The sequence below is a fragment of the Python bivittatus genome, unplaced genomic scaffold (genome assembly GCF_059951505.1).
Source record: "Python bivittatus isolate LINGU-HERP-01145 unplaced genomic scaffold, Pbiv_v1 ctg000060_np1212, whole genome shotgun sequence".
NCBI lineage: Eukaryota > Metazoa > Chordata > Lepidosauria > Squamata > Pythonidae > Python > Python bivittatus.
In genome coordinates, this window is record NW_028277044.1 from 15,085,948 (window position 1) to 15,105,677 (window position 19,730).

At 38.2% G+C, this 19,730-nt stretch overlaps 1 long non-coding RNA gene across 3 annotated transcripts in view; it reads right to left on the minus strand.

Annotated features, from left to right (window-relative positions):
- LOC112540556 (uncharacterized) overlaps positions 1 to 19,217 on the minus strand; it is a 69,009-nt gene extending 49,792 nt beyond the window's left edge. For 2 of the 3 annotated variants that reach the window (XR_003084641.2, XR_003084642.2), the window contains exons 1-2: positions 19,079 to 19,186; positions 18,041 to 18,096 (exon numbers count right to left, since the gene is read on the minus strand). This is a non-coding gene — a long non-coding RNA (uncharacterized LOC112540556). Of the gene's footprint in view, positions 1 to 18,040; positions 18,097 to 19,078 lie in introns of all 3 variants that reach the window. The other variant, XR_003084643.2, reaches the window with a different exon arrangement.
- Positions 19,218 to 19,730: the final 513 nt, after the last annotated feature.

Below are 19,730 nucleotides of genomic sequence, written 5' to 3' on the forward strand. Positions count from 1 at the left end.
AGTAGGAAATGCTTGGGTTTTTGTTTAGCTTTTTAAAAAAGCATTTCAAATGCACAGTAACAAAGGAGTGGAGGTTCAAATGTGCACAAGCACAAAGTGATTATGTATTCTTTAAAGTGAGTTACTATGCAAAACCAGAGACAACTACTGCACTTTTTAAAAAGCTGCGGCAGCAATTATAGCTTGCAATTGCAGTGCTACAGCTTATCAAAGACATGTGACCTTTCTAACACCTCTTCATACAGTTAGAGCATCTTATTTTGGTGCCTGCCTCATGTTCACCTACTAAACATAGCGGCTAGTGTGTTTGTTCTTAGGTGCTCAGCAAGCAACAACTAAGTTTTCAAATATCATCACCATGTTGGTTGCCATCTAAATCGGTTCTTGCCCAAAACACAAGCTCGAGGGGGGGGGGGAATGGGGTGCTCTAAGAAGTAGATGTTAAAGTAAACAAGTAGGAATTGCCACTGTTTCAGGCGATTGTCACAGAAACTTGATAACCAGACAAGATATAAATTAAGGGATAAATCTAAACTTATACCTGTATCTAATTATACTGTGTGCATAATTGTGCGTGTGCACATGTATAGGGTAAGAGTGAGGATATATACATGTACACACATACTAAAAACTTGCAAGAAATAAATTACAAGTAAAAAAAAAGTCACTGTTGGCATTAGCAGTTTTCTTTATTGAGAACACTTTTGTAGAGAACCAACTGCTAGATCAGTAGATCTCTGGATAACCAGAGCCCACATGAAGGTCCATTATAGAAGTCAACTTGAAAAAATGAGAAAACTTCACATTACAAACCTCTCATAAAGGGATTTTCTCCAGAGATTTATTCTGTAACGACCTGTTTTCTTCCTAATATAAAAATACCAAAATAATGGGGTGGGGTGGGGTGGGGGTAGAGGGGTGGGAGGAAGCATTTATCATAACTACCAGAAAAAAAGGAAAGAAAGGGGAAACTTGGATGTCAGCCCGGTCTTTTTCTCATCTTTTCTCCAGTCAACTCCTTCTGCCTTTTTCCTTGCTAAGGATGGAGGACGACGCCCCCCTCTGGCTAAGAAGGCCCTTTTCATCAATCATCAGATATGGTATAGACCTTTCTTTGAACACTGAGGCGGGGAACTAGAGGCAATTACTTTGTGATTGATAGCACTAAATATGAAACCTCACGTATCTTGGAGGCATATTGTTAGTGGGGGAAGATGAATGGAACTTGAGATAACCTTGGCAAATTAAGCATATGTTAGCATTAAGCTTTGTCAGTAAGCAGGCTATAAATTACAGGCATTGTAACTCCATAAACTCTTCTAATGAAGTGAATGACAGTGATAATTTAATGAAGAATGTAGCCGTCCTTTTTGGAATTTAGCTCAATTTCTGTCTTGTGCAACAAGTCAAATTATAGTACAATAGCTGAAGTTGGAAGTTCAGGACCTGGCTGGACATTCTGACCATAAATTTGCACCACTGTCTTCCCATTTCATGCCTGGGTTAAACAAACAGTAGCTAATTCAGAGTTCCTTGTCAGATGAGTTAATTAGAAAGAATGGAAAAGTGGAGAAAAAGTTCTTGGGCATTCTCCCATTATTTTCTCACCTTGTATGATCAAGCTAAATATACTGAAGTAATAAGACATAACTTGCAGTGCCTTTTTGCACTATTACTGAACCCTGTGGGAGGCATTATGAGGTGTGAGGCTAGAGCCTGTCTGACTTTAATCACCTGAGAAGTGCAGTAATCCCTTCAAATGCACGGCCTGTGGTGTCTTATTGCTATTATGAAATGGAATTTATAAATAAAAATAAGAGGGAAAAGGCAGTCTTCTGTATTTATTGTCTGCTACTGACAGAATTATGACTGGTGACAGCTAAGCCAGATTTCACAAGCCATTTTCCAATTTATTCTCTATTTCAGCCAGACTTCCATTTGGAAAAGAACTAACAAATGTCTGTTCAGGGGAGGGGGAAGCTGAAACCTAAACTGATAAATTAAATATAATATATCATCACTGAAGATATACTGATATGGTAAAAACACTGGGAGCTTTATTTATATTGGAGTAATGTTTGCAACAACAACAATTAATTGCCCCTGGAGGGTTTCTACAAATATAGGGTTGGCTCTAGACTTTGGAATCTGGTTTGCTTTAAGCAAGTTGTTTATATAGAATGATAGAAAATCCATAGTTAAAACACATTTTTCCCACTTAATACGCATTTTAATTCCGCAATGAGATGTAACTTACTATCCATTTATACTTAAGAGTTTAAATTATAATTTACTGGAGTATAACTTTTGGGGGATCAAGAGCCACAGGTGGATTCCAGCATTGCATATTGTGTTACAGTGCATGTAAGGGGTTATGTGACCAGGGTTGAAAGAAGGTAGCAGAGTCAAAAATGAATCTGGATGTGCCTTGAGGAGAGAGTGGGAGCAACCAGAGCCTATTTTTGCTTTTTATTGTATTGCACCGGCTTGTTGCTTTTAATGTGGTATGCTGCCCAAAGTTGGTGATGAAATGAATGACCTTGAAATCTAAATTATAAGCAGACCAACCACCATCTGAAGTGTTTTATTGGTTAGAGCTTTTTATATCTTTTTTTTAATATCTTTTTCTTTTTTTTTAACTGGGACCCCTAAGAACCATAAACTGGAGCCTGGTGCAAAAGATGTAATACCTGGGATTCTGAATGTATTTGAGTATCTTAACTGAATATAAAAAGGTTCCCTGTATATACCTAAGTTTGTTCATTTTAGCAGTTAGGGACACAGCAGAGTCATGTTGTTGCTCTGATTATTAAACCAATGATACGCAACCCTCTTGGCCTTAAGAATATATTTTGGATTCTAGGGAAGTGTCAGTGTTAAAATGGGACTTTTGCTTCATGTGATGATTCTTGTGGAACTGAAGAGGAACTTGCTTGCTTTTAATGTGGTATAGTAGCCAAAGGATATCTTCAGTAAAGTGTTCTGAGGAGACCTGAGTGTCAGATAAGAGGGGCAGGATGGTTTCCTCATATAAGGATAGAACTGGCTTCTGATGTCCCCTTCCAAATGAATTTATACTGAAATATATACTTCTGCAAGCTTGTACATGGATGGTTTCTGCACAAGATCTTACCAGGTTCTTCTCTCAGACTAGGAAATGTTTGTCTTGGGCAAGGATTTAAATTGCAGTGCTACAGTAAGGAATTAAATTATGACTACAGATATTCAGGCCCTGAGTCCAAAGCTCATTAGATGACCTTGGGCTGAATTATGATTAGAGAAACTAACAATGTTTTAGTATTGATAAAATGAAAGAAGAAATTTGTCCACTACTCTGAGTTTCTTGGAGGAACGGTGGACTACTACTACTACTACTGCTGTTTAAGTGTAGTACTTGCAAATACTAGATTATCTGAATGATCATGTACTCATGTTTCAATGATAAAATGGCTAAAAATCAAATATATACTATAAAATAATTGTTTGACCTACTATTTTGGGCTATGGGTGTCATGCAAGATGGAAATAGGATTTTTTTTTGAAAAACTGAAAATTGCATGTCTCTAGATTGTGGCAAAAACACCATTAAATAAGTAAATAAACTGGCTGTAGCAAATAAATGCTGGACTCATTTAAGCTAGAGCTATAGTAGTTGTGACCATAAGTACATGTTAGCATGGGTGTGCTATACATCAGGAGTCACACATACTGGGGGTATACATACATACATACATACATACATACATACATACATACATACGGGAATCTAGTATTACAAGCAGGTGTGAGATTTTTGTGGTACAGATGTAAGATCCACATTTTTCAATAGGTCTTGCTATTGAAAAATACAAAGTGTGCTTTGTATTTTTAGTTTAGGGGTAACCACTGGAGTGATAGTATGTCACTGGTTACATTTTGTGTATTGTGTCCTATTATTTTTATGATTGTGAAGGGTTTTTTTGGACAATTATAGAAATATAATGCAATATATAATATTACACACACACACACACAAAATATATACAATATTTCAAATTTGTCACCACCCATCTCACTACAGAGTATATCTTAGTCAAGTAAAGGGCTTCAGTGCATTTGTTCTCCTTGCACATCCAGACCCTGCTCTGCATACTACATGCTCCTGAAATGGAGTATGTTGGAATAATTCTGAGAAAAGAATTTTTCTCTAATGGAACCTCATTATTTGTAGCTTACACAACTAATTTGTAAATTACATGTGCACTGTCAAAGCTTTGCATAAGAATATGACCTCTGAATAATATTAGTTCCTGTTTTGAAAAAGATTATTGTGACCTCTTCCTTTCTATCCATTTTCTTAATGGTTTCCTTCATGACAAAAGCAAAACTGAAAAAAACAGTATGCCTTTGTAAGAGTTGGAATTATATTTTCCTGGTGAAAATCAATAAGAAATCAAATCTAAAAGCCCAAGCCTCTTTTTTCCTGTCTATCTGTCTTTTGCAATAATCCATCTTCAAATCAATTTTTATGTTTAACCTTCGGAATAGTTGAACGCATTATATCTAGGTAGATTGATAAACGTACTGTGCCTCACATATTTTAATGCTTTGATCAGCAATGGAAATAAGCAGTGTATATTCAGATGTTACAAATCATTTATATATTAGAGATATCCAAGAAGGTAACATATATAGATCAGTTGCAACAGGGTGAAGTAATGGCAACACATTGTATGATCAGCCACACAAGTTATCGCTGAAATGTTCTCGAATATTATCTTTACCTTTAGTTTATCACTGCCAATATCTAGCTTATGAAAGTCCAATACAAATCATATTTAGCTTCTCACATCGTGAGAAGTAGAGATTTAAAATGCAGCACAAGGAGAGTTGAACAGAACTATTTCCTGTTCAGTGGTTTTCTCTACAGAAGCAGCAGTGATCCCGGAAGACTCACTGAACCCCTAAATCACACATCATACTCAACCTCAATATGTTTTCTCTGGTTTTCAGTGAGTAATATAATGCAAGCTCAGCCCCTGGGGTTTTAAGCAATGGTTTGTGAAATATAAATCTAGACATTGAGTTTACTCAATGAGCTACACTTACAATAAACTATGGCTTAATGCAGTGTGTGAGTTCAGGGCCTGAGTTCAGGAGGATACAGGATGCTCTCAAGTGTTCCTTTATGTCAAGAGTGGTCAACCCGTAACCCTTGAGTTGCCTCTAGCTTTCTAGCTCCCATTTATAGTTACAGAGCCCTCAAGAGTATACCGAGTCAAACCTCAGACCCCCTTAGTGTTTTGTGGGTTTTATGGGTGAAATGGTGCAATTAAACCTTACAGAGGCTTATGATGGGTGTTTCATTCCCTTCATAAAGCCTGAAAAGCAGGCCATTCCCCCCCCCCCCAATTTTGGAGGATTTGAAGGGACAAAATAGGTATCTTATGTTTCTACCCATGTTGTGCCATAAAGCTCCTCCCAAATTAAGTCTTTTAAAAATTGTGATGCCATATTACCATACTGCTATGACCTACAGGTTCAGCAGAAATTTATAACTCAGCCCCCAGACGGGTGACCTGCTCTTGCTGTACATGGTTGACAACCTTATTTTTGAAAGTTTCAAAATTGCATGGTAGAAATGTAACAGCAGAACTTGTTTCTAAAATGAAACTGGTGCTATAAGGGAAAATATATTTGCTGTGTTGCCCTATTTTCATATTTCCTCTTACCTTCTCAGATGGGAATGTACAGTAGAATGTTATACCTGCAGTTGTGAATATCTGTGTTGCACCTCACTGCATATAATCCCTTAGGAACATAAGAATCTTTTTTATACCAGATCAGATCACTAGTCATCTAGCTGAGTCCTGACAACACTGACTGGTAGCAGTTCTCTGGGGTTTTAAACAAGAATCCTTTCCAAACCTAGTAGTGGCTGTACTGTTTTAATATCCCCCCTCTCCGCAAATCATTGGACCTAGAATGTGGTTTCTTTGGCATACAAAGCATGTGCTGTACCCCAGTGTTACAGAGGTAATGCTCTACGTATCTAGGTTCTTGACAGAATTTTAATTCTATCATAAGCGTTTTGCAAGCACTTATCTCTTTCCTCCTAGAAGAAAATCTTTTAATTTTTAAAGTGGAATTTCAGAACTACTGAAAACTGAAAAATATATTGGGTCTGTTTTAAAAACCACAGGGAAAAAACAGCCAGTGGCTAGTAAAACAATGCTTCATTAATTAAACTAGAAACTACAGCTTTTGAAACAGCTTGTAAGGAATTAAGAACGGTTTTGAACACATTAAATATTATCACATAGTTACAGGTAATTTTTGAGTCATGAGAGGTCTAAGAAACAAGGTTAATAAGAGGTAAATACAAAATATATTGTATGCAGCTTCTTCCATTTTTCCCTTTCAGAACATTAACAGTTACAAAGACAGAACACAGCTGAAGAATTGACCGTAAGGTCATAGAAGGGCAATTTGAGTTACTGTGTACTGATAACTGAGCTATATAACCTTCATATCCACAATGGTTTCTATGCCTTGTTTTTTTACATGATGCTTTATGCAAAATATTATAGGTGCCATAAATAATACCTTTATTCTTGTCACATGATTGTTTTTGCATTTATCCTTTGCATATTTTATCTTCATTTTTTAAAAAAGTTACATCCAATTTATATTATTGTTATTTATATATCTAAATAAATATAACACATTTAGATGAAATGGTATGATAACACTGTAATTGCTTCCTATCCTGTAAAAATTAGACAGCGTTTTCATTATGAAAATATGAACTTGTTTCTCCTTAATAAATGGGAGGAAGAAATGTGTATCTTTCAATACAGTTCCATTTAGCTTCTATCAACTATTTCTTCTAAACCTTTTTATAAAACCCATCTCAACTAGTAGGTAGGCCATATCTTGTGCTATGGAATGTCAAAACTGAATTATGGGTTAGACCTCCATACCTAAAAACTGCTTCTAGTTAAAATGCTTATTAAGCAGTCACCCTATTTAATTCATGGATTTCACTTTCCATTTGTAGCCCTCCCTTCTCCATCTTTTTTCTGAAAAAGAAAGTTCACTGAAGCGTGAAGGTGAAATAGCTGCATTAAGCTTCTGGATTTGTAGTGATAGGTGTCACCCATCTGGAAACACCTTAAGTTAGTTGCATGTAATTCTCAGATCAATGTGACTAACATTCTATATTGATTTTAATAAAACCTAAGTGCAACAAACTTACAGCAGAAATCCTGTAAGAGTTGTAGACAGATCTACAAAAACAGATGTAGATTTAGATACATTAGCTTCTACTTTGGTACTATATTTATTGAAGCCCATGATCAATAATACATAAAAGAGGGAGAGAAATATTACTAAAGGGCAATGCTAGCAGTCTATCAGTTCATAAAAAATAGGAGAGACGTGTTCTTTCCTGGGGAGAAGTGTACATTTTTTGGAAAAAAAAATAAAAGCTATGATTGGCCAGTGAATTGTATAGTTAACATGTTTTACATTGAGCTGGATAGTTCAAAGGCATTCATACCTTGTGATGCTTGAAGGGGCAGCAATGCTGAATTTTAGATTGAAGGGAGAAAGGTTAATGGGATTTAATCTTTCCTAATTGTCCTTGATGTCCCACTTTTACATTCTGTATCCATTTCTTTGTGCTTGATACTAATTTCAAAATTTGCTTCAAACATTATTCCTGGAAAAAAGAAAATCAAAATATCTTGACTCGACATGAAAGACTTCAGAGTTTGACTTGATGCAACTGGATCATTAGAAATACTGAAAATAGACGTACAATTAAACAAGTTGGCAACAAATCTCAAGATAATTATGGTTAGTAATTAAAACAAGTGGTCCACAAAGAGTATGGGAAGCCTCTGTCTGAGCAGGTAAGATCTGAATAGTTTCAGCTCAGCTGGAATGGTAAGTGCTCCAACTCTGGCAAGCACAGCCTGAAAAATTAGCTCCCAAACATTCCCATCAAACATCCAGACTCTGAGAGTCTAATTATATAGTGTAAAATGTACATGTACCATGTACATATCTTTAATCTATATGTCTGCTATCTCACTCTTTGCTCTCCCTGAGACCTATGATTTGTAGTCTACATCCATTTTGGAATGAAGTTAATCTTAGGCTACACCACTATGTATAAAACAAGTGACATCTTCAAATGGGTGAGAAAAATGAGCCAAAAGACTCTGAGTCATTAAGTGCACATTAACTACATCTTGTCACATTAACTATAGGGTGTAACACCAATTTTCTCTTCTTTGTCATGATCTAACACTATCCTTTCTATGTGTACACGCTATATACCCACTGTACCATTCAGGCAACATGGTAGCCTGTTCTCCATTTTAACATTTACAGTTGGTTCTCTTTATGATTTGCTGCAGAGACATGCTATCTCTCATTAAATCAAGAGATCATCAGGCGTTAGAATCTTTACAAATTCAAACTGAAAATGTGCCAAAATTATATTTGTTGTAATGAAATGAATGATCTAGTTTCAATTAACTGTATAGGAATTTCTTTAGACATTTAAATTTTGTTTACTGCCTGATTAGGAGTTGAATCTGGGTGACAGAAAATGGCTGGGTACACACATTATTCTAAGTCAAAATCTAGCTTGCTTACTTATGTTTGCTTTTAACATGATGACTTAGTCAACAAATCATGGTTAAAAAGTGGCTTAGCATGATGTCTGAATGTTGGTCAATTTTGAAAGTGCAAAGGACTCATCAGTCTCCTCTTCCTGCCCTTACCATACTTAACGATTACTATGTTAACTTGTATCTGAGTTGTGGCTGATCAAAAGCCACATTCACTTAGCTAACTGTTAGCTAACAGAGCACACAGATCCTATCCAAAGAAATGTTTATCCCCCAAATACCACAACTTAATACTTACTAATAAAATATATACATTGATAACCTTGTTTCCCTACTATGCTTACACAATAAACTATAACCAAATTCACAAGTATTACTTTCTGAAAGAGAACCAGTGTGGTGTTGTGGTTAAGGCACCAGACTAGAAACTGGAGACTGTGAGTTCTAGTCCCACCTTAGACACAAAGCCAGCTGGGTGACCTTGGGCCAGTCATTCTCTCTCAGCCCTAGGAAGGAAGCAATGGCAAATCACTTCTGATATCTTGCCAAGAAAACTGCAGGGACTTGTCCAGGCAGTCGCCAGGAGTCAACACTGACTCAAAGGCGCACGCACACACACACACATTTTCTGAAGAGTCAAATTACACAGAAGAGATGCTTATATACCATAGGGCTACCAGATGGGCTGCAAAAGTCAGGAGAGTCACTAGAGGGGTCATGGTATCAAAGAGACACAAAAAACTCTTACACCTCTTTGCTGTCATCTAGCTGTTATTCAGATTCTTGCAGCCTAAATCTGGTAAGCCAAATTTATGGAGAAGTACTTTCTAAATACTATATATATAGTATTTAGATACTAAATAGTATAGTATATATATATATAACAGTTATCATAAAATATCTATATAATCTAAAAATAAGAATGTTAGTTCTAAACAGCTCCTGCTCAAAGGCAAATAAAGTTGCTAAAATCTGTTCTAAAAAGCTAAACTGGCAGAGTAATCTTCACCAAACACAAATGTTGAACTCCAACAGTTACTAAATTTTACTTACACTAAGCCTATTATTTCTGGCAATACATTAGTCCAGATGGCTATTCAATAGTATTTGGAATTTCCTATATATAATGGTGTTGGGATTATTGAGTTCAGATATGGTAGGCTTAAACAACCATCCAATCAAAGTGCAACAAAGGGGAAGCAGGACCATGGTTGGCTTGGCTCACTTTGACACCTCCTCTTCCTGAACTGTTATTCCTGAAATAACCACAATAAGAATTATATGGTAGAGAATTTGGTGCCTGACTTTATTTTTTTCTATCCTCTTCATTCTGTTCTTTTGAGTCATGGGCTTTAGATGGTAAACCTGTGAGCAGGTTTCATTTTAAATTTTGTAAAACAATTCAAGGTTTTTTTTTTTCCTTTTTGCTGAACAGCAAAATATTTCTGTTTTAAACAAATATTTGTGAGTAAAGCACCTGTTCCTTCCCTTGTGGCTTCTTTGTTTAGAAATTCTTTTATCCTTGAAGTGGCTAAAGTGTTTTGCCCAGTGTTTTGCATACAAACATGTAACATGAAACAATCCTCTTAAATAAGGACTGCAGGACAATTTTCCAGGACCGCTGTATATGAGGGTACTATATAGTTCCAGCATGGCACAGGAGATGCTGGCATCATCTCTGTGTGATAAGTCCTGCCTTTGTACTGGTATATGCTTAAGTATGCACTAACATACTTTAAGAGTAATTAAACTGTAATTTAAACAATATTTTTGACATATCTCTTTTATCCTAGTTTATTTTTTTACAAGCTTATTTGAAAGGGGAGGGGGAGTTAAAGGGAAAATTAAACAAAGAGTACAGGGAACTAAAAAAACTCCAATATATCACAAACAGCTCAGTAAATAATAGCGCAATTTTCGTTGCTAATAGAATGTTTTAACACCTGAATACATTCACATGCCTGATTAAACATTAACAACATAACCCCATAAAAGAAGATTATAAGTTCCAATATCTCTTTTCAAGGAACAGCATATTAACCACTGTTGTGTACTTTTCAATTACATTTCTTTAATTTATTTCTGATGCAGAAAACATAATATTAAACATTACTTCTGTTTCAAAAACAAAAGATTATATTACATTTAGTCAATTGGAAACTACAAGTTGGCAAGTATATGTTCAAAGATTATATCAGCTCAGCTAAAATAGTAGTGTTTTCATTAGACTGCCCTTGTTGTGAAATTATCTTTGCAAATATAGATTTCATAATTGTTTCTGCACTCACTACTCCTACCTCATTTCTCATCTTTTCTGGGGTTTTCTCTTAGCACATTTATCCTATCATCTAAGAGCTGTATGTGATTAGGTAAAGACAAAAACCTCCTTTGACACTGGTAAGTTTGATCTTAGTTGCTAAGAGTTAGTTAAAGAGTTCCTTATTCCTACAGATTTTGTTTAATATTTTAAACTATTTATGAATTATATCCATAGCTGTCCTCTCTCTGTATTGGTGCTTCATATTGAGGAGCATCTTAATTTTATACCTACCTCAGTATTCTGCCATGAAAACCCAATGGACAGTCAGAACCAGGGCAATACCAATATGGAAGATGAATACTACCATGGCCCCTGCCCAGCTGGAAGTAATCCAAAGAGCAGAAAAGCAGAAGGCAAGTACAAGTAGCACTGGTGTTTATAACTGGACTAAAGCTGGAAGGACATCCAGCTGCCGAGGTGCCCAGAGACAAAACAAAAATTCAGTCCTGCAAAGATGTATACCACTGCTACATGAAATGTCAGAACCATGAACCAAGGCAAACTTGATGATGTCAGAGCAAAACTGTCAAAATTGAACATTACTGGGAATCAGCGAACTGAAATGGATGGAATGGGTCACCTCATATGAGAGGAGCATCAACTCTTCTACTCCAAAAAGAAAATCATAGAATAAATGGAGTAACCATCATTATTAACAAAAAGGTGGTAGTCAGCATGTGGATACAACCCAAGAAATGACAGAACGATCCCAATTTCAGGCCAAGGCAAACCAATCAATATTATGGTAATTCAATCTATGCTCCAGTCACAGACACAAAGAAAACAAAAGCTGAACACTTCTGTTGAGACTTACAACACCTTATTGACCCAACAACACTGTATTAATTATAGAAGACTGGAATGCTGAAGTTGGAAGTCAAACAGCATCTGAAGTACCAGCAAAAAATATGAAATGGGAGTCAGGCTAACAGAGTGCTGCCAAGAAAATTTTATTTATTTATCAAATTTGTCACCACCTGTTTTGTTAAATGACTCTGGGCAGTTTACTAAACTATTAAAATCAATTAAAATTACAAAATTCAGTGTTTGTAGGAAATACCTTCTTCCAACAATGTAAAAGATGCTTCTACTGATAGACAACAGTGAATGGACAACACTGAAATCAACCTGACTATAGATTGTGCAGGCAAAGATGGAGAAACAAAAACAAGACTAGGTGCTGACTCTAGCTGAGATCATGAACTTCTTACAAAATCACAGTGTAAACAGAAAGAAATAAAGCCAAAAAAATATAATTTTAGCACATGGTGATGATAAAGATTATATTTCATCAACACAGTGCTTGAAGAACTCTTTTTGTATCACTTTAAATTTCTTAATTTAAAGATTAAATTAAAGATGAGACAAACAAATATATTTCAAGGTGCAAAAAGCAAAAAAGGAATATAAGGCTGTCTGTCTCAGTAGCACATGTTGAGAATAGCTGAAAAAGGTGGAAAGCAAAAGGCAATGGATACAGAGGAAATTTGTTAAATTTCTGAGTTCCAGAGAAGAGTTTGTTTAAATTTATTGGCCACCCAACTCCAATGGACTCTGGGCTGCACACAAAACTAGAAAACTAGAGTAAGTAGAGATGAGGAGTTACCTGAATAAGCAGTACAAAGCCTTTAAGGATAACAATCAAATGGGAAGGATAAAGCATTTATTTAAGAAAATTACAGAAATAAAGTATGCAAAAGTGGGCACCGTGAAAGCTAAAGAAGGCAAAGATCTACTGGAGAAAGGAGGTATAAAGAAGGCATGGCATAAATATGTGGGAAAACTGTACAAAGTAGATCCCAACATTGATCATTTGCATAAAGGTTTGATCACTGAACCTTCTGGAAAATGAAATTAAATGGCCCCTAGAAAATATTACCAACACCAGAGCTGCAGTAATTGATAAACTACTAGCAGAACCATATAAAATCTTACAGGATTGGGAAGCGGAGGGTAGGAGTGATGAGCAACTTGAAAATACTTTGGAAGAAGGTAAGGGCTGGGCCTTGAGTGCCAGAGATGAATCCCAGCATGTATTCCAGTTCTATGAGCTATCAATCTGTAATGGTTTCCTCTTATCAGGACTCTGTTTCATCCAGCAAACTACAACATCCAGACACTGGTGAGGCATTTCCACTACTAAACCTGAGTTTGATGACAGGGAGAATTAGAGATGTGTGTCATTAGCATAGTGGTGGCACCCAACTCCTGATCCCCTAATGATCTTACTCAGCAGCTTTATTTAATTGTTAAACAATAAGGATAACAAAATGGACTATTTCAGGACCCCGTAGCTTAGTAATCATGGAGTTAAGCAGAAACCCCCTAAGGCTATCCTCTGGAGCTGACACTAGAGGTTTGAGCAGAAGTAATGGAAAACAATGCTTCCTGCTCCAAGTGCACATAGATGGCTCAGCAAAAACTATGGCTGAGCAAAAAAGGAGAGGAAATGGGAGATTGCCAGTAGAGTTCAATAGGAGAAATAAGAAAAGGAGAGGAGAGAGAACACTCAATTTGAAGAATTATGTGCTCAGTGGTGAGAAATGAAAAAAATATTTTTAATTTTTTAAAAAAAGTATTTAATATATTTATACACCCAACTCACAATTACAACTCTGGGCAGTTAACATTAAAACCAATACAAAATCCATCAAATAAAGGTAAAGACAGCATGACATAACTGAGGCCATTTTGACCATTACAGAAAGGATCATCAACCACACTAGCCCAGTGCCTGGAGAAAAAGGCGGGTCTTCAAGCCCTTATAAAAAGCCAGCAGGGTCAGCACTATCCTGGATCCTGCCTGATGATATTTTTTATAGAGGGGACCCAGAGTATGCCTACCCTCTTGGATCTTGTGGGATGGGCAGATTCAACAGGAGACAGGTAGACCCACAAGGAGGTTGCACCTGTGTCATAAAGGACTTTATAGGTGTTAACCAACACCTTGAATTGCAACCAGAAGCCTACTGGGAACCAGTGCATCTTCTGGAAGAGTGATGTTACAAGGGTGTACTGTGATTCCCCCCTTAGCTGCACATGCTACTGCATTCTGGACCAGCTGCAGCTTCTGAATGGTTTTGAAGAGCATCCACCCAATCAAATGGCTTAGTCAGGTCTTCAGGATGTTTCTGCCCCGACAGACACCCAAGAACCCCTAATTACCAATACACACATACCACCCTTCTCACTAATGCTGCTGTCACCAGGGTAGTAAGAGGACTGAAAATGCCATCTATCCCTACTAAACTGGCAAGATACTGGGAATCAATACCACTCCCCCCTCATCTCCCACCCAAAGGAGAAAACATTAGCACCCCAATGGAGAACAAAGGTTCCTATTCCAAGTGCAGATAGCTGACTTAGCAAAAATCTGTGGTTGAGCAAAAAGGAGAGTTTGCTGGAAGAAAGAAGAAAAGAATAAGAATGTGTGTTTTGAAGGATTGTGTTTTCAACAGTGAGAGGTGAACAGGTCATCCTCCAAACAGCTGATAATAAAAGGAGTGTGTCCTAAAAGCTGTTGATTGCTCATAGTATGATATTACTAAACAACTTGTGCTGAGTAAGCAGAGACTGTATGAAGAATATATGGCAGACAGTTCCAGGAGCAAGCTCACCAAGTCAGTGAACAGGGGAAGCAAACAAATTTGCCAGTGGAGTTTGATGAGGGAATTTAAGTGGGACTCTTTACAAATTGCCTTTACAAGTAAAGGTAACATAAGTGCCTGAGTAGAAACAAGAAAAATAGAAGTATTTTATTAGTAATATTTTAAGCAACAGAAGGAATCAGTAATCATGTCCTAATATTTTTAATTGGTCTATGTTCCTGCCTGAGATAAAACTGTCATACATTTGAACTAAGTGCAGATGTATAGCAATTCTTGAAGAAAAAGTTAGAGGATCAAAACAGTGAGTGACCACACTTCAGCTAATGAAAGAAGATGGTGACTTCTCAGATTAAACAAGAAGAAACTGATAAAAGAAGCAATACTCCATAATAATGCAATCCAAGAATAAAGACTAATGTACAATAGTGACAGAAGGTGACTGGAACTGAAAACAACTTTCAGGCCCTCTCAAAAGAAATAAGCTCTGAACCTTTAGGAGAAGAAAAAAATACACTGTGAAACAAGACAGAATAGTGGATTCCTGAAAGGCAAGGGGATGCAAATGGCTTAGAGAAGAATTATGTTAGTTGTGTTAGTTCTTTTAGTCACTACTACAAGGAACTGGAACAAATGTGGACTCATTAAATCTATTGGCTCATGAAGTGTGCTGTTGGCTGGGAGCAAGGATTAGGGATACCACAGAACAGCTTCCAACATCCACTGACAATTATCCCTTTTAACTAATCCATGTGAAGACAACTGACAGTTACATCCATATCACTACACTGCATGCGTACAATAGCTTATTTAACAGGTTTTGATGGGAGAAATTTGGTTTGTGGAAGATGCACTGTTTGCACAGGATAGGCTACACCTCACAAGGTCTAATATATGTCAGCCTCACTAGGTAGACCAGGAAATCAATAGGTAGGCTACAACCACTTTTATTGGCCATAATAACAGAACCTTGCAAGTTTGATTGTTTTGTACTTCCTCCTCCTTCTGAATGTTATCTTGTTGTGGACTTAAAAAATGCTCAGCCCCTTTTGCCTAGGCAATGGATCCTGCATATCTCTGTGAAGGTCATCTTCCTTACTCCCTACAATTTGTCTGCAGCATAGTGAACTTAATGAAGAGGGCTTTCCAATGAATCCTATGGGGAGTGAAAATGAAAACCTTAAAGAAAGGGCCTCAGTAAAGGCTTAGTACTACAGAAGGAGTGTTCTATAATGGGACCTACTATAGTAGAAAAAATAAACCTAACAAAATGGAGACTGCACTCCTTCCTCCCCATCTTTTAGATATTACCAGAGTCAAACCCAGTTCCTCTCTTTGCCTAATCCCATCAGATCCAAATTGACCCTCCCTGCCCCAGACAAAGCCCCCTGCAATCCCATCTAAACCAAAGAATAGAAGCCTCCTCGCCAGCTCGTACAGCCCAGGGGTAATCCTTACAAGTAAATTGCAACCTAGAGAAACCCCAACCCCAACCTTCCATCCTCTATTGGCTGATGACCTCAACATTCCATCTCCTTAACAATGAACTTCCCCAGCTCTACTGCCCTCCTGAAAGGTTCATTTTGCCTAACAACAAAACTCACCCTAGATACACTGACCAAAACCTGCCCAGCTTCTCCAAACAGGCCAGCAACTCAGATCCCTAGGATTTCCTAACTTGTAGCCCACAAATTCTACAAAAATCTTTGCTTTCCCATTATTCAGGGTCCCTCTTTCTTGTAAAGCAGGCACCCAATGATCATTGCAATAAACATGGTTCTTTTCCTTAGTGCTGTCCTCCTTACTTTGGCAAAATTCCATGACGATATTATTGCCCATTTACTACTACTTGCTTTCTGTTATTTAAAAGGATTCCCTTATTCATGACAACTAAGTTTACTCTAGAGGCTTTAATGAAGAACTTTGTCAAAAGCTTTTTGAAAATTCAAGTTTATGAAGTCAGCAGGTTCTTTCATGACCATTCTACCAATTTATCCATAACATTTAGCCGATTGTCTTAAAATTACCTGGATCTCTCTGGTTCTATTTAAAAAAAAACAACTGATTATCATGTTGGTTACTTCTGGTACTGAGTCCAAATCAAGAGGAAAAAAAAATTTTTTTTGTTTATGTGATCAGAAATTTCACATTAGAGTCAAACTATTGGGTGGGTACATTAAGGATCTTGTGTAATCTCTTAAAATGTCCTAGAATACCTTCTCTTTTACCTCAGTTTGCTTTGGTTATTCTAATTTCCTACCTGAAAAAAGTCAATATAGGATCCAACATCTGTCCTATATTGCAAACACAAAGAATTCATTACACTTCTGTAATATCCATATTCTCCCTGAACATCCTCACTCCTTTGTTGTCCACAACCACTTCTTTCCTTGGATGGTTTTCTGCTTAGATTTTTTTTAACAAAAATATGATTTTTGCTAGATGCTTCTCACATTTTTGCTCAGACATCAGAATACAAAAATATCAGATGGGGAATAAATTGTGAAGCAAGGTTGAGAGATAGAAGACCCAGGACTGACCATTGGGGCACTTAATTCAATAGCTCCTTACCTCCTTTTAGTCTGAGAAGGAATCATTCATGAGTATTCTTTGAGTACACATTTCTAAATATAAGTCATTCTTTCAAATATCTGGCACTAATTTAAAAAGATAAAAATGTTCTTAAATTAATAATGAAACTTAAAGGCTTGTTATAATCATTCGTATTTTAAGGGACATTTATTATGATTAGCTTCCTTTGTATATATATATTTTCTTCTGCTTGTATCTAATTTAGAATCAGCAAATGTTCATCCCTTTAAAAAATATATTTATCTTTACTGCAGAGCCATATTACAGTTGCATTAATATATACATTGATTCCTTCTTTCAAATGACCCTGTGCAATTATAAAGCAGATCCATTATGTTCTTTTCTTTCGAAATGCTCTAAACACTGCATATAGATAACAGTATTATTTAACAATATTTCTTGCAAACATTGGTTAATAAAGCCCAGCTTAAGTATGTTTAAATTAACTTGATTTTAATGCAAGATACTTAAACCCTGTCTTCCACTGGAATAATGGCATCTGAAAGAGCTTAATTTGAAACGAACTGAGCTCCAAATTGGGTATTCCAGAGATGTATTCTCTGGAGCTACTAAAGATGAGACTTATAAGTATGGAGCCCTTGGTGCTCTCTGAGCTTGGTTGTTTGCTTGCAGACATTTTACCTGACTGGGTAACATCAGTGCTGAGAGTGGGGTTGCTCCCTGTTTATATACAGTAGCTTCTCCATGTTCTGCCTGTGGGCTTCCATTAGGCATTTCTTAATCCAGTTTCCATTAAGTCTTAAAGCCAAGGCCTATCTATTTTAGACTAATACTTTGGGCCTTTCCCCTCTTGCAGCCAATTATAGTACAAACATATTCTGGCAACTTCTTTTTACTGCTGTTTCCCCTGCCATTGTAAGAAAGGCTTAAGTTGTCCTTACCTTTACCAGTGTTACAGTACCCTTTTCCCTCTTAAACAACAGCATCTAAGATGTGCCTGAAAGAGTTTAAAATCTATTAGCCTTTATTGGTAGATACCTTGGAGCAAGACCATCTGCAGGGTATGGTAAAAAATGTCAAAATGGGGGCCACAATGGTGCAATTGCGAAGCACATAAAAAACAGGCAGAGGTTTGACTGCATCGCTGCAGCCACCATCTTGACTTTCTTGAGCACATCCTCGGATGGCCCTGCCTTGGCGGGAAATCAACTGAGTGGCAGTAACTGGATTGGGGGCAACAGAGGCAGGATAGGGATTGGGCACAACAATTTTTTGTCAGTTTACTTTCCTGCCAACTCAAGGATAGCATTTGAACTCAGCAGGTGGGAAAAATGCTCTGGCATTCCCTAGGGGAGGGGCGAACTCACTATTCATGGGCACTCCCCACATGGAGGGGAGGAACAATGGGCTTTGCCAGCCACCACTTCCCATGTGGTCTGCTCTATTTTTCTTCCCTTCTCCTTCCTCTCTCCTTTTTTCTCTAGTGCTTCTCTGTCTTCAGGCTACCAACCCAGTGTTCCCCAAATGGTGTTTCCCCAGGCCTCTTCCTCCTCAGGTACCTATTTCGGCTGCCTGCAAGGGATGCAGCAGGCATGCCACCCACAGGCTGGCACAGGACCCTCCCCTCAACAAGAAGGTACTGCTTGGCATCCACCTCTTGGCTCTCCAGGCCGCTGACACCCAGCTTTCTAAGACTTACTGCCCCACCATCATTGGCCATGCTAGCTCTGGGCTCCTCCTGGAAGGCCTGGAAAGACCAGATTATTATTATGCGGCCTGGAAAGACCAGTTTAGGGTTAGATCGACGTGGAGAATATCTATTTATGCGGCCGCTAGGAGCCAAAAACGACCTGATGGCAATAACCAATCAATCAATATCTGGCAGGGCCCGCATTGCAAAGCATACAGATCCGGGGTTCAGGAGAAAGGCCTTCAAGGGAAAGGTCTTAGTCTGAGCAGCCTGGTCTTAAACCAAATACCTCTCAGGGCCAGGCTTCCTTTCCTGGACTTGCTGGGTGAAGCCAATCCCTTTCCTGCTGCTTTCAGGAGCTTCGGTCCGGAGTATTTCGAATTTTCTTACATTTTCCTGCCCTTCCAAAAAGTTTCGTTCAGTTTTATCGCGAGCACAGCAGCGTTCAGTCGCGGCAAGTCTGGGTGTTGCGGAGGTCGCGCGTAATTAATAACGGTTGGAGAGTCGTTTCCACTCCGGGTATGTCTTAGAAGCTCTTCCTGCAACGGGGGATGTTTTGAAACTGGGAAACCGGCTTTCAGGGAGGGACGGGGACGCGCTGTCCCGAGAAGCGTGCTTCCCTGAGCAAGAACCCGCCGCTTTCCCTTCTTCCACGATCACCTTCGGGCTCAGCAGCTGCCGGCCGACGAGGAAGGGAACAAAACCTCGGCTTTTCTTAGCGCCCTCTGCGGCCGCCTCCAGGCGGGAGGCGCCCTCTGCGGTTCGCTCGCGTGGCGCTCCGTCCTGAGCACGAGAGCGGGCGGGCTGGCGAGGCGCGGGGCGGCGGAGTGAGGTCACAGAGCGGCGAGGGTTCCGCCGCCGCCGCCGCCGCCGCCGCGCGCGTCTTAGCGACCGAGCCCCCAGCCGACGCGAGGAAGACGAGAAGGGATGCTAGAGGACTT